The sequence below is a fragment of the Paramormyrops kingsleyae genome, chromosome 1 (genome assembly GCF_048594095.1).
Source record: "Paramormyrops kingsleyae isolate MSU_618 chromosome 1, PKINGS_0.4, whole genome shotgun sequence".
Taxonomy (NCBI): Eukaryota; Metazoa; Chordata; class Actinopteri; order Osteoglossiformes; family Mormyridae; genus Paramormyrops; species Paramormyrops kingsleyae.
Genome location: NC_132797.1, coordinates 31,488,920 through 31,510,225, shown reverse-complemented (window position 1 = coordinate 31,510,225; position 21,306 = coordinate 31,488,920). Strand labels below are relative to the sequence as shown.

The window sequence follows — 21,306 nt, the reverse complement described above, 5'->3', positions numbered from 1 at the left end:
ACTCAAAGCCATTAACAAGCTACTTGTTCTGTTTTTTTAAACTGAGTCCTGTTTTTTGCGGCTTCTTTAGAAATTATCCATAATTGCTATTTAGGGCTCTGGTCTGTGTGGCAAATGGACGGCTTGCGGAGTGCCGGTTAGCCGGTCTGTTATCCTCGGGGTTATGGGCCGTGTTTATGAACATCTGCGCCTGTGCGTAGGCCTGTAGGTTTGGAAGGAACGGCCCTTAAGCTGGTCAGCAACCCCTAGAAGGAGGGGAGATCGCTGCCTTACTTTCTCCGCAGTCCATTCAGAGATAAATGACCTGGCGAGCTTGATCACACACATCTGCCTGATGCAGGTGCCGAATCGGCTCTTTTATCCGACTGGGGAAAGACTAAGAAAGGAAGAAAGAAGAAAACGATGATGTGTGTTTGCAGCCAGGTGCCCATAATGAGTGACACTTAGAGCTCGCTTGCCGCGGTCAGCTCCGCCAAGCAAAACAGCGCTAAAGGTCTTGCATGTTTCCACGGCGATTTCCCAGTTGATTACGGGAGCATTCGCTTGACTCATCCGTGTTTGTGTCTGAGCTTCTTCAGGATTCAGTTATCGCCGTGAAGATCTTTCCCGTCACCAGGGATGCTGAAACGGGATAGGGGCTCGTATCTGGCATAGAGCAAGGAGCTGTTTTTCCTCTTTTTTTATGTTTCATCTGAAGGTCCTGTGGGAAGTGCATCGTAGGCGGACTTAAAATGAACCGTTTGTCCTGTTTCTTTCGTTCAGTGATGCAGACAGTCGGCACCAAACATCAGGAAGTGATGAAGATGTATGTATGTAGTTTCCGGGGTTTGAACGTGGCCTTGGAGCCTTGATACATTCCAGCCAGACATGAAAGGGCGACTGGGCTCCTCCTCTGTGTCTGCTCCACATGTGAGGTAGGCCTGAGCCCGTTGAAACCAGCTCGTTCCGAGGCCAGTGGGCCAATAATGTGGAGCTTCTCATACCGGCTTGACGTGGCGTGGCGTAGTGTGGTGAGGCTAAGCATAGCTTAGCTTAGCTTCCAAAACACTATTTGCCTGAAGATGCCCCACCAGCGCTGTCCCTACATACAGTGATGGTACCCTGATGGTGGTACCATGTGAGTGTAGCCTAGCGAGGCCTCATTAGCATCCTGGGTGCAGGCTTTGACTCTGCCCTCTGCTAGCTGCTCTCGGTTAAGGTTGGCCTTAATGTTTTGACATGCCAGTCAAAGTCCTCACGCTTCTCACATGTCCTGCAGGTCCTGTTGACCTGATGTCACCTGTTCTTCCCCCCCCCCCCCCCCCTCTCTATCTCTAAGCCCCCGTCCCTCCTTGCCCTTGAGGATGTCCAGCCCGTAACTGGGAAAGTTGTGCTGAATGTAGGGATCTCATTAGAGGATGGGTATTTTTGGCAGGGTGTGATTTCGTTAAAGTTTCCGCGAGGGCTTCAGCTCCTCTAGTGTGTGAAGACTTTGGCCAGTTTCAGCACATCGGCTTCGTCTCCAGGCTGGCAAGTCGATCGCCTCTTTTCCTGACATCTGTTTCTTGGTAGAGTTGACTGGTAACCCGTTTCCGTAATCTGCTGTTCTAGACCCATTCCTGGCTTCCATTTTGACTGTTTCCCCACATTCCCAAAGCAGCAGAGCAGTGTCAGAGATCCCATGTCCCAGGCCCCGTTGGGTCTGGAGCCCCTTTGTCTTCCCAGTTTCCATACCAGGCTCCTAACTGGACTCTCCCTCTCTTGGACCAGCCCGGCTGCTGGGGGGGAGGCCCCGCCATCAGGGCAGGCTTTGGGAAACCGCACTGGCTCCTGGGATATGTTCTCCTTTGACAGCCACCCGCTCACACCGCTCCTCCTGGATTCACCTGGCTGCGGAATGTTCCAGAGCCCGAAAGCAGAACAATCACAATTAAATGATTGGATTGGTGCAGACTGACTTGGTTCTGGAATTAGTCACCCTGTGTGCCAGTGCCCCCCCCATACCCCACCCTCGGGGCACCTGTGAGGTGAATGACCTTTTGGCCAATGCCAGCCCACAATCAGATATCCCGCTTGTCCCTGGCGCCCACTACAGGACGTTGCCGGTGGTGCAGGTGGTGATCTCTCGTTTAAGGACACTCCCCAGAGTTTCCTTTGATTTCTCATCAGCAGCTCGGTTTGTGTGTATCTTTAAATGCCCCCCCCCCCCCCCCCCCGGCAAAGCATTGGTGGGTGTTATTGGAATGCCGTAGTGGTGGATCAGCATTGACCCGCGAAAATCCGCATCACGCACCAATCCAGACGGGCTCCCCTCTTCCCTTGTGTCAGATGGCCGGCTGTTTTCCCAGTTTGCGTTACACTCTCACGCCTTGATCCATAGCTGTCATGGTGTATGGGGACATGACGCCGTTTCCCAGACTTGCATTAAGTAGGCGGCTCTGTCCCTCCCCCCTCCCACCATCTCTTACCCCCTCCATTGCCGTCCATCTTTCAGTCTAGCTGAGTGGTCAGGTGATTGGCGCAGCCCTGGGGCTGATAAGTGTCCCTCGAAGGAGGGCCCCCCTTCAAAGCTTCAGACTCTGGGAGGCGATAAAGCACCAGCAATCAGACAGGGGGCACCGTTACTGTGCTTGTTATCACTCTTTCCAGTGGCCTTGCTCTTCCTTATTCCGGAGTTAATGGCTGAGGCTTAGTTGTACTCTGGGTATCAATTAACTTCATCCCTTTCTTTTCTTTCTCTCTCCTGTAACTCACCGGGGGCTTTATGGGTGGGGCATTCTCGCCTTTTACGATGCGTGGGGGTGTTTAGTTGCCTTCCTCTCTGCTTCCCTTGCTGATATGCCCGAAGCTTGGGCCATGTCAGTGATGTCTTCTCCAGTGCGCTGATGTTCCTTCTGTGCTGCCTCTTCCCTTTGGACATCTTACATCCGCCTGGCAGCCTGGTGCTGTGAGGTCATGCAGAAACATCCTGTCAGAGGAGTCGTGTTGATGTCTGGGATTGTGGCCGGGCCGGTGAGGTAATGAATGAATGACAGTTGTGTGTGTATGTGTATATATATATATGTATATATATATATGTATGTATGACATTAAGTATGGGATTGCAGTTAAGGGGCCAGGGGACCTCAGAGATAAATGTCCTGGCGAGCTTAATTACGCACGGTGTCGACTTTTGATAGAGCGTTGCATGCTGGGAAGGCGTCTGTGCCTCTTCCTTGCAATGGGGGTGGGAATGGGGATGTGGGGGTCGTCTCGCACCAGGGCGTCTTTGCTGCTGCTGGCTTCAAGCTCCCCCCATCTCCTCAGTATGTATGTATGCGTGTTGGGGATTTTGGGGGAACGAAGCTGATTTAGTTGAACTTGCGTTTTTTCTGTTTTGAGATGAGACGCAGACCCCGCAGTTCATATTCAAGCTGGGTGTGAGGCTGACAGCAGAAGCTTCTTATTCAGCTTATTTGGAGGGGAAGGTGTGGGGGGGGGGGAGGTGTGGGGGCTTCACATTGGGGTAGGAGGGAGTAGTCATTCCCCATTCTACCTTCATTCACCTTGTGGGACCCCCCCCCCCTCCCCGTGCTGTTGAAGGTGACCATTTAGTCTCTCCAATGCATCAAGAGTGTCTGCGACTGTGACTGGACCCCTGATCGATCCGTTTGACCCATGGGTCAGAGATGATATGGCATGCACTAGCCCTTCCCTGACTAAGATCCAGTCCCGGCCCCCAACACCATGTGCACATAGTCGTTTTTCAAATGCGTCACCCTCTTTCCAAGACAAGATTATTAGCCTACCATAGAGCAACTGTCAGATTTTATATTGTGCGTTCAGCTGAAAGCTCTGAATATTATGTCATTGTTTCCAAATGCTGTCAGTTGTGCTTTACCGATAACAATTTGGTCTTTGTGTGGTAGTAAAATCATTTTTCGTCCACATTAATCTCAGTTCCCAGCGCTGGTGCATCTCTAGCGGATGTTTCAATTAGCTGTGCAGCTACGTGAGGAGCAGCCGCCTTTGTCTGGAAAGCTCTATCTGTCAGCTTTTATTATTTGGCTGAAACGTTGCATAGCTGTTTGTATTGTGAGCAAAACTACAAGTGCGTTAGCATCTGGCTACTGGCTACAAACGGAGCGTTACATTTTTAACGGCTGCATTGTTGGTTTAGAGTTATCGGGGGGAGTCGAACAGGTCGATTAACTGGACGGAAATTCGATTTAGCTCCAGCTATGTGACACCTGGTTGGGAAACCCAAGTGGGTTAACGACTGCAGGAACTCGTATCGCTAATTGACTATTGAGTCACCATCGAAGGGGATGTGGCACTGTAGACGTATGCTACAGGCTAAATTAATTAATGAGCGTTTAACATCAGAGGTAAGCAAGTCATTGATGGATTCGTTGACGGCCGTCTCGGAAAGGCATGAGAGTTACTCAGAGGGAATCCTGATTCTAGTTGACAGGGCCTGTCTGGCACAAGAGTCCTGCTCTCTGGCCCCATACCTGTGACACCGACCAGACCTGTCTTTGAAGTAGAAGTCGATGGCCCGTCAGGAGATGAGAGAATGGGGGTGCCCCTGCGTGGGTGTGTAGACAACCTTGTGCAAACAGATTAGCGACTGAGGAGAGAAGCACATGTGGATTACATGGCTTACACGGCTAGTGCCTCACAGTTCTGGAGTGAGCGGAGCGTCAGGCCAGCTTTCTGTGCTGGTAGGCTAGAGCTGTGGCATACCTCAGGGGGACTTTATTCACAATTTTAAAGATTTTAAGGATTCAGGAAGATGAGGTAGATGACTGTTCACTGTGCTTCTTTGTGGTGTTTACCTCCTGCCATTTATCCCCCCCCCTTCAAAAATTACTGACAGGCTGACAGCGACGTCACAAGAGGATGGTTCAATGTCTGAACCTATACTTCTGATTTGACCTTCTCAGAAAGTTGCTCATAATTAACCGTTCCGGGTCTGTGTGCTTTTTCTCTTCCCGTTCCTTTTTAAAACAACAGCACTATAAAAAGGACACAGAGAATCTGCCAATCACAACTCAACCCCCCCCCCGCCCCCACCCTGGTCGATTTGCTGCCCTGCCAAACGTGTCATGTTACCGTCTCCTGCTGCCAGGAGCCTTCATTAAAGGTCAAAGGTTAAACCAAGGAAGTGGCCTTTCTTCCCCCATTACCCAACACCCCCCCCATTGACCCCCTAGTCCCCCCAGGTACCTCTGCCTGTTAAACAGTCCAGTCCTTCACCCCCTTCCTGCTCCCCCCGTTAAGAGTCAACATACCCAAGATGCAGTTTTCTACACTATGTTTCCCCACCATCCTGGAATATGACTGGGAAAATGTTTCCAGTTCATGTTCTGGTTCTGTTCCTGATTGTATTATTAATGTCTCTAGTAATAATTTTGAAGTAGTGAAAGTAATTGTTCACATGTGATTCCTTCTCTGTTTGGGGGTGGGGGGGTGGAGTACTGGATGGGCTTACTCATGCCCCCCCCCCCCCGTCTGCATGTGTAAAGCAGTGCTTCGCAGAGCAAACAAACAGAGCTGATGAATATAAATAAAGCAGAGCCGGTTCACTCAGTCCACAGCCTCAGATGTTTACTTGCATTTAAAGCCTTAAATAAGCCCTGAATTCCTGCTTCACTTTGCCGTTTGGTAGCCGATGCTTGTAAACCGGTTAGCTGATGTAAATTAGCAGCTAAAGCCTTGTGTTGTTGTATGAATCGAGCTTCACCAGGCCTGGTACAGATGTACGTCACACATAATTAAGCATGTTGGGTTTGTTTTACCCCCATGTTGCATGACATGGCTGGATTTGGGTCAAGGCCTTCCTGCCTTTGGACGTTTCATTTAGACTATTTTGATGCAGTGATGGTAAATTAAATGGTAAGTATGGAAGGACCACATGGCCAGAACCTGACGAATTGGCCTGTTCAGATACATGTTGGTTGTGTGGAACGGCCTACGGAACGGTGACCTCCCACCCTTCCCCCGTAGCTCACGGTGTGGGCATCTCACCTGCTACCTGGGCTACTGCAGGGCCCGCTCTGGCTGTTGCCTTTCTTTGAGCTCTGGTTGACCCGGCTGCTTTAAGAGCTCCTTGGACTTTTATTTAATTTTGTACCTCAGTATCTCAAAGTCTGAGCCAAGTTCTTCTGTTTAGCAGAAGGGGTTCATACAGTATGTTTACTGTTTAACTCTTTCCTGTTAGGGCCACTGGGTAGGTGTGTAGGGAACAAAATTCTCATGGAAAATACTGAAAATTTCTCAGGAAGGCCCATTTCATACTGGCTTATTAACTGGCAAATCAATTAGCCAAGATCCGGACGGCTTCCAAGATGCGTGGTCTAATTATCTCGTCTGCGTTCCAGAGCTGTCTGCCTCCATCAGACAACCCCCATCTTGTCAAATTGCGCAGCGCCTCGCTTTTCCATGTCATGTCCAATAACCGTATGCCCCCTGTCCCCCCCAGCAAGTCATCTCAGCCTGACTTCAGTGCTTGCTGCAGCAAAGACCCAGTAGCATGTTGAGTTTGGGTCATTTGAGCCGCTGTTCGCTGAAACCTTTGTAACTGTGTCATGTGTTTCAGGGGCAGGGGGATGACAGGGGCCATCAGCCTCCTGCCCTGACCTTCAGCAGGGTTTCACTATGACCTCTTTAAAGCATTTGTTCAGCTGGCAAGATCCATGAGTCTTGAGGCTTTGTTGTTGACTTGCGGTAGCTCAATTCCTGCGGAGAGGAGCGTATCTCACCTTCTGGAAGTTTCCACATGCTAGGGAACCCGTTATGCTGGGTGAGCAGTAGAGCCAACTGTTCCTGGTCATGCAAGGGGGAATCCCCTTCAGGATTGCATTATTTTCTGCTTTGATGAGAGGACCTTGTTTCTGTTCCACTTCAGTGGCCCGCACATGCTGGGTAACGGGAACCAAAATGGAGATTTGTAAAAAAAAGATCCTGAAAAGAGAGAGAGAGGCCAGATGGAAGCCGCCTATGGAATACAGAAGCCGAATTCTCAGAGACAGCCCAAGTTTAATTCCGACTGCTAATCTGTCCCCAGTGTCACTTCTGTTACCTCTGTTGTTCCGGTCACTTGGATTTTCTCAGAGACACATTTACTTCATCTTGAGTCATGTAAGCTTAACGGCAGGGGTTGGCCGGGGCAGAGCGCTCCAGTTTGCTGAGAGTACGGTCTCCCAGGAACACATTGACGGAAAGATGAGGGCTTCATGCGTTTTCCGTTTTCCGTAATCCCCTACACTAGAGACACCTGAACAGGGAGTTGGCCAACAAGGATGAGCCACCCGTCCTCCCAGATGGCTCCACCCTGATCTGCCGATCCAGCACCGGGTAGGATTAGCGCTTGTCGTCCGAGCCTCTCCTTGGCCATAGCCCTGTCAGGCTTGCCCCCAGGCTTAGTGCCTGCTGAGTGATCTCGGAAGCACCATACCCCACAGAGGAGAGAGCCCCTTGAACTGCCAAGTCCGTGACAGTTGTCCGTTTCGGTTTCCTTGTCCTACACATCATCCTGCTTTTCCCACCCTTTTTGCCTCCCACTGTCCACCACCACAACTCTTCAGAATCCTCGAGTAGCATGACTGAGCTGGGGGAGGCTCTTTGAGTGACAGCTGGGGGCCCCCAGCAGCCGTCCTGTCAGATCTCTAGCTGTCATTGGGTCCTGGTAGACCCAAGTCAGCTCAGCGCACTTTTTCCCCTGAGAGTGACAGAGCCGTACCGCCCGGTAGCCCCTGGTTATTAGTTCTGTGTCCTCTGGCCCTCAAGTAATAAAAATGCCACTTAGTCGTCAGGGCCGAGAGATGGCTGACACCACCATAAGGCTGATATCTCCGGCCCACCGCGCCACCGCCTGTTTGCCACTCCAAGGCAGTGCATTGTTTCATTTATTGGGAAAGTGTGACGGCTGCTTGTGGGATGGGTGTTTGGAAAGAGCCTCGCCAAGGGGAACTGTGATGGACGGGGGGGGTGCCGGGCATTGAGCACCCGCCCTGGGCTCATCTTGGTCCATCTCACATCCGCACATATACACTGTGCCATAAATACTTCTAAGTATGTTAGTCCTCCCCAGCAATAAAGAAATGAAAAATTCCTTAGACTTGCACGATAAGGCATGGAATGCTTTGTCTGAAGCATCTGGATCATCTCTCGGAATAAGAATTAGCGTGATGGGATGACCGTGTTTCTCACGTGTATGGATGAGGGCTCTCTTTCTCCCTCTCTCTCTCTGTCAGAAGAGTGGTGCTCCACATCTAGCTGACTTCTGACCCCCTTTCCATATGCTATTTGGAAGGGTGGGAGCCCCTGTCAAATGCCTGTTATCTGCTCCTTCGTCTAGTGGTGCTCAGAATACCTATGGTGGGGTCTTCCCCCTACTATATTTGTGCCTCCAGAGTCACAACCCCCCCCCCCACCCCGAGCTTCCAGAAGAGTTATCAATGGTTGTCTCTGTGCAGCCGCATTGGCCCGCCAGCCAATGACCTCACTTGCAGTGTCAGCCAGGGGTGGGCTTAACGGCTTCTGTGACATCATTAAGAAGCTGTGCCTGAAGGCTCGCTTTCATGTGGCCGGCACGGCCTGGAGACTGGGGGCATAGCAGAGCGGGGACCCCAAGGTCAGATGGCTTTCCTGATGAGATGTTCTCATTGGCCTCACCCCAGTCCCAACAATGGGGGCCTGTTTAGGCTGCGAGAAGTGGTCGGCTTGTGGTATCTGAAACTGCACTGCTTGGTGAAATTGGGACAACAGTAATCATGGACACAAGGAGGGGTGAAGCCAATACTCAATGGAGTTACCCACTTAATTGGTCACAAATTTATTGCTGACTTGTGCTTTTTAGGTGATGGTTAAAAAACTGAAGCCATGATCATAAGAGGAAATGGGGTATTTCACTTCTCGTTTGAGATATTTTGTGGTCTACGGCACACAGGATCACACTCCCCTCATGTTAGTGTCTGTGTCCTGTCATCTTGCATGAATTACTCAGGTTTTCGAGCTCTTACGAGTTTGTTTGGTATCCGGAGCAAACAGTTTAAAGGATGGTAATACTGGCTTAAATCCTCTGTTGACTTTAATCACCGTGTACTATTTGAGACTAGCTTTGAGCTTGTACTGTGGTTTTCCTATTCAAACAGAACAGCCTGGCACGCACGCACACACACACACACACACCTGCTGCAGAGGGCTTTGGAAAGTCAGGGAGGGTGTTACTGACGCAGGTCTTGGGTGGCAGCAGGACCTCTGCTTGTCGCTGTGGCGATTAGAATCTGAATATATACAGATGTTTGTGTTCCTGTGGTGGTGGGGGGTGGGGGGGGGGATCCTGGTGTCCTGGTGTCCTGGTGTCCGACCCGAGCAGGAGGAGGCTTGACGACCCGCCATGTGTCCCGAGAAGGTGACTGGCATCACCCTCCAGGGACTAGGGATGAGGCAAATACGGGGGTGGAGGCCAGATCAACCTGCACAGATGGAATAGTGAGGTGGGGGGCGGGGCGGGCGCTCCAGCTTTGGAAAACACAAGACAGATGTTTGGGTGATCTCCTGGAAGCCATCTGCCGGTTAATCAAAGCCGGATAGATTTCAGTTATGTCACAGTGATGTTGAAGCTTCCTACCAGCAGAAAATCACCCCCCCCACACCTTTACTCTACTGGCTTTAATTGCTGCTCATGCACTTTGTATTTTTGATTATAATTTTGGAGGGCAGCGTCAGTTTCAGCCAATTAGTTTCTCGCTTTATTCATCCTCTCCTGGCCCTCAAACTGGCTTGTACCAGTTCCACGGGTTGCACTTTCGGTTTGGAGGATCAAGGACCCGCACCAAGAGCTGCCCTCTTCATGCCTGCTTACAGTGAGCTTCGTCACCTCTCCTTCCCCATTTCTGTAGCCTGGGTGGTCCTCGGCCGGACACAGTTCTTAATTTGAACAGTAGCGGTCCTAGGGGGAGCTTGTATATTGTCCGTGTACCTTGGAGCGCTTGGACATGGATGGTCCCTGTGGAATCCACAGAATCACCTCTGCAATAAATCTTAGTTTAACTGGCAGAATCCGGCCCATTTCTACACAACGGGGTGGGGTGGGACATGCCTCTCAAAGGAAGCCAAACACCCTCTCAGGTCAGCCCCCACTATTAACCGGGCATTATTAATTTGGGGGAAGTCGGGTGCGTTAGTTGGACATAAAAAGGCATGACAGCTGTGTGTGGCAAACAGGAACGGAACCTACAAGGTACCGGCGCCATGGGGATGGGATTCACATGGTGGGATAAGTGCATTAAAGCCCTCCTCAGGCCTGACTCCCAGCGCTGAAACATGGTCATTTTAACTGCGGTCCAATAGCTTATTTAATTTCCCAGATTATTTTTCAATTTCTGCAATGGAGAGACGCATTTGCTGGTGCCGAGCCCATGAATATTATATGCGGGGGGGGGGCAGCATCTCGGGAAAACTCTGCTGCTATCAGTAAATACAGGCTTTAAAGTACAATTCTCATTTGTGTTCTACTCTCCCCCCCCCCCGATTTAAGGAATACAATGTTCAGATTTACTGCTTCTGTTTGTGTTTGCAGCAAACACAGGAATTCATTTTAATATTAATAACCATTAGGAAATTGTGCCTTCGAAGATAGTTGTTTCATTTATTATATCTATGAAATAAAAAGACCCCCCCCCCCAAAAGAAAAAAACAAATTGGAATGTATTCATATTACTGAAGTTGTATATTTACCAGAAGTAAATATTGTCAGTGACACATGGTGAATTAAAGGTGTCGACATTACATTTTAATTTTCTGTTTAATATGGAGAAACTGCTTTCAACGGAGACTAACTCAAGTTATGTGCATTTTATAGAAATAAGAATAAATGCCCCCCGTGTCACTCCCTGAAAATTGTCAGCCTGGAAGTCATCACTGCATGGTAAATTTGTTTTGTTATTCAGAAATGAAACAATTTGCAATGTAATTTGGAGGCTGTTGATTATAAGTTACTTTGTATAGTTTTTTAGAGTTGTGAATGTGGAATACTAACTACAGGTGAAGGCTTAAAGCCAATTGTATGTGGTGATCGCTTGCTTCATTGTAACGTTGTGTGAATCTTCCTCTGGTAGCATGATACTCTTCTGTATACTTGATACTTGTTGCTGCTTGTGGTAATGTACTGTAGTAATGTAGCATGTTGATATATAAGGATTAGCTCTCCTTATAACAGCAGAGAACGCTTGTTTTTTAGCCGACACACTGGGTTGCAGTGGTGGGGTTGAAGGGTTGTTTTTATATATATACAGTATATAACATTTATGTGGCTCCTCATTTTCTGCTTTTCAATTATGTTCAGTTTGCTAATTGAAATACTTCCCAGTCTCTTGGTGCCACCTTTGGTAGCCCTCATGACCCCCCACCTGTGAAATGCTTCCCAGTCTCTTGGTGCCGCCTTTGGTAGCCCTCATGACCCCCCACCTGTGAAATGCTTCCCAGTCTCTTGGTGCCGCCTTTGGTAGCCCACATGACCCCCCACCTGTGAAATGCTTCCCAGTCTCTTGGTGCCGCCTTTGGTAGCCCACATGACCCCCCACCTGTGAAATGCTTCCCAGTCTCTTGGTGCCGCCTTTGGTAGCCCTCATTACCCCCCCACCTGTGAAATGCTTCCCAGTCTCTTGGTGCCGCCTTTGGTAGCCCTCATGACCCCCCACCTGTGAAATGCTTCCCAGTCTCTTGGTGCCGCCTTTGGTAGCCCTCATGACCCCCCACCTGTGAAATGCTTCCCAGTCTCTTGGTGCCGCCTTTGGTAGCCCTCATGACCCCCCACCTGTGAAATGCTTTCCAGTCTCTTGGTGCCGCCTTTGGTAGCCCTCATGACCCCCCACCTGTGAAATGCTTCCCAGTCTCTTGGTGCCGCCTTTGGTAGCCCTCATTACCCCCCCCCCCCCCACCTGTGAAATGCTTCCCGGTCTCTTGGTGCCGCCTTTGGTAGCCCTCATTACCCCCCCACCTGTGAAATGCTTCCCAGACGTCAGGGGAGCTGATCCGAAAAGCCACACAGTCGCCCATCAGAATCCCAGATGGCCTGCATGGGGCCGTTTGCACTTAAATCCCTTGCCAGGTCTGCTTGGGCCTTGGACCGGAAGTCAGCTGGAGTACATTCCCCACCCCCACAGTAACCTGTGTGATTTTCCAGGCAGAGCAATTTGCCGGGACCATTAAGGTAAATGTCCGTCTGGGGGTCCGTCTCGCTGTCAGGAGGAATGATCCCCCCCCATTTCACATCAGATTGGGTCCAGAAGAAGCTCAGGGGCCTGGCTGCGTTTGCCCTGCCCCCTACAGAGCCCCCTCCCATCTCTTAAGCAAACACCCCAAGGTCTTAAAGGTGAAGTACCAAAGTAATATGGCTGGTAAAGAGAGAGAAAAAAGCAGCATAATATTTTGGGAAGAGCTTCCTGTGGCCTTGGTGTTGGGGTTGGTGTTGGGGTTTGCTGGCTGGCATGATTAAGCGGCTTACCGTCTCATGGGGCCATTGATCTGGCCTCACCTGGCAACCAGCCTTTGGGGGCCGGCGAGGGACTTAGATGACTACAAAGGTCAATTCCTGCTGGAGCACGGTGGCAGCGGGAGATAATGTTAAGTCAGACGGGCTGGGACTGCAAAGCCGGTGAGATGTTCACAGTCTGATCCGAGTAAGTAGGTGCCTTCCCTCCACCCCCAGGCACTGGCACCAAAGATTGCAGGCAGGTTACGTGCTCCTTGTACCCCTGGTTGTGAATTCCACCATTCTGCATGGTGTTCTCGTTCGGCTGTCCGTCATACGTGCCAACGTTCCTGTTGGCGCCCTTAGTGTCCACAGCAATCGTGTGCGGTGCCTGTCATTCAGAGGAAATGTTTTTCAGTCCAGTGGCTGCTGGCTCCTTCCGCTACCACCAGTACTGCTAAGTCAACATTTAATCGGGTAGTTTGAGCTATATTAAGTTGTTCTGTCCCATTTCATAAACTCTGTGCAGAGCCCGTCTCTCCTGCAACCATCGGCTATGTTTGTGCCAGAGTATGTTGAGGGTCCTGGTGACCCGAAATCGTTTTCCTGCTGTTTATGAGCTGTGATCCAACACTCCCAGGTTCCCCTTGGCAGTTCGCTTTGAGTGCCCCATTTTCCTGGCCCTTGGTGGCTAGGAATCAACTCTGTAAATAGTACAGCTCGTTATTAAACATCCCTTGCCCAATTTGGAGAAAGTCGCGTATGTGTCTGGGAGATTGTCACTCGTGCAGATTTCGGTTTGCTTGTGTATGTTTTCCAAGGCAGGGGTTACTCCCTGCCCCCCTCTTGGGTCTTGGGTCACCCCCCACAGCCGGGGTTCGGGTCGATTCTCCCCCAGCCCGCAGAGCATGCGGGGAAGCCAATTTGCCCCCAGTGTGCCGGTTTCCGGCCCACGCTGTCTGACAGCCTGTTACCCGTAGTCCCCCCCCCCCCCCCCCCCGGCATTAGGCCGCCTGCTGCGGTTTCCAGATTGCCAGGGTGGGTGGGGGGGGGGGGCTGCCTTGTCCCCCATGGAGGGTTGATGGTGTTTCAGAACCCCAGCAAAGTGCAGGTGGGGTAAAAGGTAAAGTGTACAAAGCCGGAGTGCGGGTGGGTGGTTCCTAGAGGCTCCTCAGGATTCCTCATTGCTGGGGGGGTGGAGGTTCCTATCTGCTGGTCAGCATAAATGAACGTCTTTGTGCTTGATCTCACAGCTGCGTTGTACTGAGTCCCCGCAAAGGAGCGCCGTGATTCTCAAACACTTTCAGTGTAAGTTTGATATAATGCGCCCGCATGTCGCGATGGCACAGCTGCTCCTGTTGGTGATTCATCCTGCTATTTTAAGCCCTGTTTGTTCTGCCTGTAACAAAAAAAAATGTTTGTAGTCCCCGTCCCCCCCCCCCGAATCCCCACCCCCTGTATGAGATGATGGCGTCAGCGTGCCAACTGGCAATATTCCCTGAGACTTTACAGCCTCATCTCAGTCTAGAGAGGAATATCTATTAGTTATTCCGCAGTAAAAATAGTTCCCTGAAACCCAAAAAGTTCAGTTGTGAAACTTAAATCATGGCAGTAAAGGGTTCTGTTAAACCATGAAAGGAGCTGAGTCTGTTCCCCCTCTCTCTCTGTGAGCCAGAAACATCCCAGAATGCATTTCCCCTGGCCGCTGGCTTTAGTAATGTCTTTACAATGGTTTGGGTTTCATATTATCTTGCCACTTTTATTTCTGCTGGTGTTTTTTTTCCTCGGAGTCTTTGCGTGAGGGCTGCTTGTTAATGGAATAAAGCCGGGTGCCGTTCCTGTTGTGTGTGGGGTGTCCTGCGGGTGATGTGACTTTGTGACGGGCACCAGTTGGAGCCCAGGTGTGTCACGCTCTTCCCCGGCCCCCTTTCCATAGCCCCAACGGGGGGGAGGGGGTTACATCTACATAGTCCTTGAAGGCCGCGAGTACATGTACGCTGGGTTATTTAGTTATTTATTTTAAGTCCAACAGTGGTGAAATTAGACAAGATTTCTGGTACTCTGTGGCCATGGGTACATGGCTCTGCAGCCACGCTACTCGCACAGACAAGCCTCGCGCATAATTTAATAACACTCTCCCCCCCCCCCACCCCCATAGCAGACCAGCGCGTGGGCCCCAGACAGGTCGTTTGATGTCCAGTGACTCGTGTGGCTGGTGTCCTGTAGATATGGCGGCCTCCTTGGTGGCTGTGTTACTGGGGGGTGGGGTGGGGGGGTAGTGCCGGCTGTTGGCGGTGGGTTATGGCCCAATGCTCTTCTGTGTCACGCTGACAGATTGCTAGGGAGAGGCCCCCGGGCACTGTCCATTCGCCTGGAAGGGGGGCTACAGACACGGCACATTACTTCAAAGCCCCTGTCCCCCCCACCCCCCCCACAGTAATTCATTGCCTGTGCTTTCACTCCTCAGCCCCCCAACACCTCACTGGTCTTGTTCAGTCTGGCCCAGGAGCTCCTTTGAGGGGGGCCGTGAATCAGGTCACGTCTGCTGCTCCCCCCTCCATACAGCCTCTCCTTATTTACTCCAGCTTCATTATGACAGTCTGCCCCCCCCCCCCTCAGATTTGCCCCCCATGAAAGGAAAGTCATTTACTGCAGGTTCTCAGCACAGGTGCTGGTGTGAGCTGGCAGGCAGGCGTTACTCCTGCTATCGTAATGACCCCCCCCCCCCCCCAATATGAAGAAGAATGGGACACCCCACTTCAGAGAAGATAATTCTGCAGCTATAGATCGTGCTATTTTCATGAGATAATGGAAGGCATTGTCCCCCCCCACTACCACCACCACCCCCTGGTCTGCTAGTATAAATAAGTATTAATCAATATGCTCTCAAGAGTAAGTTAAGATTATCATTTTAACACGTGATTTATCATCGGCCAAGCCTTTTCAAGCAGGTCGATAAATTGGGCCAATCAGCACTAGGCTCTCAATTGTAGCAATAAATTAAAAAGAGTCGTGTTTATTGGCCGGCTCGCACTGTGTGGGACGGACGTCGGCGATGCTGGGTCCGCTCTGCTGTTGCTTCGTTGTCTTACTGGCCATTTTATCACACAGTCTGTCTGTGTTGAATTCTTCGTTCCATGTAATGGTTGATGTGGTTTTGACACAATACAATACAATACAATATATGACATGACAATATGATAATATAATACAATACGAGATGTGTACTCTCTCTGTCCAGGTCGGATTGTAGGCCGAACTCTCAAACTATGTCTGGCATGAGACAGAGGCGTGAAAGTTGCTCACTTTCATGCCGCTATGGCGGCGGCTCGGCACCACTGAAACCAGAGCAGCAGCGTCTGGCTCACAGGGTCAGCCTGGTCACGCAAACCCCCCCCCCCACCCCCCCAACTGCCCGTGGCAGTAACGTCATTATTTATGCTCGTTACTGTCTGGGTTGTACAGCACTAAAGCGCTTCCACTAAAAATGCGAGGAAAAAGACCAAGAAGCTCCTGTCTGGACAGTGGCGGCCAAGTGCGACCGGGCCCCCCCGCTCACGGAGCCGTCTTGAGCCGTCAGCTGGAGGCTTGGAGCCTTAGCATTTGCTGATGCATTCTGACAGACGGGGTGGTCCGTCTCGTGCCACCTTTGCGCTTTAGGGATGTGGAGATGGATGATATCTGTGGCATGGAGTCCAGCCCGCCATTTCAAAGGATGTAAGGAGTGAATTTTAAAAATGGGGAATGCCTGCTGAACATTAACGGCCGCCCCCCCTAAAGGCGACCTTGCCTCTGCATTGGAAGCCATAATAGCCAGACCAAGCTGGGAGGGTGGCCCCCTAAGACATATGCCCCGCCCCCAGGGCGAGCTTGCTTTGACAACTCTAGCAGATGATGATGAAATCAGAGGAGGTTCTTACCCATGAGTCGTTCTGAGGGACCCTGTTGTTTATCGCAGAGTCACATGGGAGACGTGGGTGCTGGAAAGCAGGTCCTGAGAGACTTGTTTATGAAGAGACCTGGAGCCCTCATCCTGGGGTGTGGCGGGGCCCGGAAGCCAGCCGATGCGCCCTGGGCCGGGTCCAGTCCTCTCTGGGCGAGCTTCCTCTTCTGCTGTCATGCCGGGGCTCTCCATGCTGCTGGATCAGGCCCTCGGCAATCAGAAACATCTGCCCCGGCACCTGGCGCTTGGGCCAAGGGGAGAACTTGGCCCATCGAGCCCTTCCTGTCCTCAGCGGACCCCCGGATTAACAAAGCGCTCCCCATAGAAGCGGTGGTGGTGGGGTGGTGGGGGGGAGGCATCAGTTCCTGACGGAAAGCGATCCCGATCGCGGGCCTCTTCCCTTTGAACACCGCTTCCACACTGGGACACCAAATCAGATTTCCTTGCGGCTCTTCTGTAGCCAGGCTGTGAGAAGCCGCAGCTGGCTATGGTGTTCCGGATTAGCAGGGAATCATTCCAGGAAGAGGCTACCTTCAAAAGTTCCCTTTTTAGCATAGCTGATGCAACTTTATGCCAAAGAACCATGTGTGCTACATTGTACACCCTGTGTAAGGTGCAGGGTACAGGCCCACATCCCCTAGACCTGTGTAGGGTTCAGGGTACAGGCCCACATCCCCCAGACCCGTGTAGGGTGCAGGGTACAGGCCCATATCCCCTAGACCCGTGCAGGGTACAGGCCCACATCCCCTAGACCTGTGTAGGGTTCAGGGTACAGGCCCACATCCCCCAGACCCGTGTAGGGTGCAGGGTACAGGCCCACATCCCCTAGACCTGTGTAGGGTACAGAGTACAGGCCAACATCCCCCCATACCCATGTAGGATATAGGCCCATGTAGGGAACATTGTACAGGCCCACTTCCCCCAGACACATGTAGGGTACAGGCCCACGTCCCCCTGAGCCATATAGGGTATAGGCCCATGTCTCCCAGACCCATGTAGGGTACAGGGTTCACTGGAACAGGCACACCCCCAGATAAATGGTCCAGTACAGAGCAGGACTCCCAGAATCTGCCTTGGGGAGGAAGCCATGTGATCCGTTGCTGGCACGGGCGGGGGGCGGGCGTCTCCCGGGAGTCTTGAATTTGGCACAGGAAATGGCTTCCATTTAACACGGACTGTTACAGAATTACCCAGGCGTGCTTCCTGGATTTCTTCCGCGTGGAGTAACAATGAACCATGATGAAAATGTGGTGAATGTGTGGAAATTGTCCCTGACAATGGGGTCCGTGACCACATCTTTATTAAGCCCCGCAGGAAAAGGGGGTCTGCGAATGACCCTCCTCACCCTCTCCAAGTGCTAATCATGCCCTTAAAGTGCTTCCCCATCTCCTGCACGCATCTTTCTGACCACGGGCAGGTCTAGCTGTGCTTATGTCCTCTTTTTTCCATAAGCTTCTTGTTAGTCTGCCTGCCTCCCTCATTCCCCATCCTTGTTTGTTCATATTAATTTTTCTCCTTTCTGACTCCCCTCCTACCCTTTCGATTGTCCTCATAGTACATCCACACATCATCCACGCATGCTGCATATCCCGCAGAAACCAGCTGGTCATCCCCGGTGACGCTAAGTGACAGGTTATGTGACTGGCGGTGCCCTCTATCTGTCGCCCGCGGGCTTCGCTTCCTCCTCCTTTACTGTAATATTTCTCAAATTCCATTTTTTTTGCCGTAACTTTGTTAGCTAGAAGATTACAATAACCCACGGATTAGCCGGGTTATTTCTGGAGATGATTTGTGATATATTGTGAATTTGTGATACCCACCCCCAACCCTCAGGCAGCCCAGGCCAATAATGTACAGCCTTTAAAGCTGATTTACCCACAATGCCCCTGAGACTCACACAACATGAGGATAACATCTCAGGGAAAATAATAAAAGTTACAGTGTAACAGTGTAAAGTAACAGTGTAATGATTGCCATGTTTCTGGGCTTTTTACATATTTATACTCTTTTTTTTTTTCTTTGCGTTGGGGAAAAGGTGAGAGTTTGAGCCTGAACATCCTGAGCGGTTACCGTTATAGTGGCGCGGCTTGGAGGCATTAACCTGGTCCGATGGGTAACTTTGTGATGCCGCAAACAGTGTGCAAGCGTGTGTGTGTCTTTATTGTGTGTGTGAGAGAGAGAGAGAGAGAGCACATGGTCACATTCTAGCCGCAGAGAAGTACAGAGGTGCCTGAATGTTACCATGGCAGAGAGGTGGCTGTATGTTACCATGGCAGAGAGGTGGCTGTATGTTACCATGGCAGAGAGGTGGCTGTATGTTACCATGGCAGAGAGGTGCCTGAATGTTACCATGGCAGAGAGGTGGCTGTATGTTACCATGGCAGAGAGGTGGCTGTATGTTACCATGGCAGAGAGGTGGCTGTATGTTACCATGGCAGAGAGGTGGCTGAATGTTACCATGGCAGAGAGGTGGCTGTATGTTACCATGGCAGAGAGGTGGCTGTATGTTACCATGGCAGAGAGGTGGCTGTATGTTACCATGGCAGAGAGGTGGCTGTATGTTACCATGGGAGAGAGGTGGCTGTATGTTACCATGGGAGAGAGGTGGCTGTATGTTACCATGGCAGAGAGGTGGCTGTATGTTACCATGGCAGAGAGGTGGCTGTATGTTACCATGGGAGAGAGGTGGCTGTATGTTACCATGGCAGAGAGGTGTGTTACCATGGGAGAGAGGGGCGGACCATCTTGGACGCTGAGGCTCAATTTGATGGTCGCTGGAGTTCGCTGAGCAGTGCTAGGAGCCGTTTCTGCATGATGTTTTTATCACGAGTGTGTTAGTGGTGAGAGCTTGATGTAGGGTGGGGGTGTGGTTTATCTGATTTGCTCCCCAGGGCCCATGCCCCCCCCCTGCAGAGCTGCTGTTTTTACTTTGCGAACCATACAAGAGCGAACAAGAAGAGAGTCAATAAAAGCTGAAGCACCTTACATCCTCAGTGCTCACACCCTGTGTGACAGTACAGATAATACCCAGTAAGGATGTTAACTATCAAGGGGCCCTGGGGACACACTCAGGTGTCCCCCCCTGCTCCACATCCTCTGCCCCTCGGGCCCTTTGCTCCATCCCAGGAGGCCGAGCACCCCGAACCAGGGGGGGGCAATTTGGTGACTGAGGTGCTAATTACAGCGAGGTGAGCGCTAACAAGCTAACAGCACAGACTCGTGGGATTGAGTGCAACACGGAGCTGAGTCTGGGGACGTGGCAGGGCCCCCCAGGTGTGTGGGCATGTGGGGGGGGAGGTGGGGGTTTCCACAGATGCCACTGTCAGGGGGCGGGCCGCAGGCCTGGGTTTAAATGCTAGTCAGCAGCTAAATATCACTTCCTCACTCCCGCTTTCCCTACCATTTTTTTTTTCAAATGCTTGTTTTGTCACCAAGGCACCAAGAAACGCCATAGCGACTCACAGCGAGCACCAGGAGCCCGGAGATTCGAACTGGGCTGGCCTTCATCATCGCGGCAACATGCGGGTGCAGAAGGTCCCCCCCCGGCCCAACCCGGCCCGGTGTGTGCTGTCCGACACCTCAGCAATGTCCCGTGGCAATAAACTCAGTGTCCTCTTCTAAGTGACTCCGGTGTGAAAGTCGCCTCGCTGGCAGAGACCATTAATTTCTTACAGCGAACCGCTGGTACTTGTTCCCATCATCCCTAGCTGCCCCCCCCCCCCCCCCCCGCCTTTTTTTTTTTTTTTACTGTGACTTAATTAAATTAAGAGGGGAGCTGGCCCCCACCCCTGGATGCATCACTTATTCATAAAGTGACTTTGCTAATCAGGCCTCTCTGTGACCGAGCTGTAAAACACACAGGAGAACAAGCCTTTGTCCTCTTAAACTTTTATGCTGGGGGGGGGGGGGGTATTGTAAATCTTCTGCAAATAGCAGACCAAGAGGTTCCAGATCTGAAAGGTTCAAGTGAGGAATTAGGAAAAGCAGGATAGGAATATGATGGGGGGGTAAAAAGCTTAGGTAAGTGTTGGGAAACAGCGTGCGGGGGGCGTAAAGCGGCATGTGAATCCCAGCCGACTTCCAAACTAACATTACCCTGGTCAAGGGGGGGGGCGAACATTACCCTGGCCAAGGGGGGGCGACTTCTGACCTAATATTACCTTGGCCAAGGGGGGTGCTAACATTACCTTGGCCAAGGGGGGGGCGCTGACATTACCCTGGACAAGAGGGGGGGCTAACATTACCCTGGCCAAGGGGGCCGACTTCTGACCTAATATTACCTTGGCCAAGGGGGGTGCTAACATTAACCTGGCCAGGGGGGGGGCACTAACATTAACCTGGCCAGGGGGGGGGCACTAACATTAACCTGGCCAAACAGGGATGAACTCAGCCAATTGGAAGCAAGCTGTGTGTGGGGGAGGGAGTTTGCATAGATCACATTTGGGGACCAAAATGTCCCCAACGTGCGGTAAAACCTGACACTTCCTTACTTTTGGGGACATTTTTCAGATCCTCATTTGGATAACCTCAGTTTTATTTAAAAAAAAATCTGTGACTGCAATCAAAAAAAGTAAAAATGCCAGAACCCTTGTGTTTCTTTCGGTTGCTTATGGTTAAGGTTAGTCGTGATTGGGATTAGGGTTTTTCCCATAGAAATGAATGGAAGTTAGACAGGTAGGCCAACGTGTGTGTGTGTGTAGGATGAACCCCAGCCTGCAGCAGGTTTCAGGTTGACTGAGTGTCTTTAGTGGTCCATGAATGCATGGCCCTCACCCGCATATCAATTCGGTGATGATTTACGCTGTGTTGACTAGCGGGCCTGTTTATGTCCATTTTGTCATTTTGTCCTTATAAACATGGACATATGTCACGCCGGCCGTAAACCTGGACCTCGGGGTGTGTCTTCGCATTGGTCACCACAGGA

At 51.2% G+C, this 21,306-nt stretch overlaps 1 protein-coding gene across 5 annotated transcripts in view; it reads left to right on the top strand.

The window, feature by feature from the left end:
• pard3aa (par-3 family cell polarity regulator alpha, a) overlaps positions 1-21,306 on the top strand; it is a 208,249-nt gene that overhangs the window by 164,102 nt on the left and 22,841 nt on the right. The window lies entirely within an intron of this gene.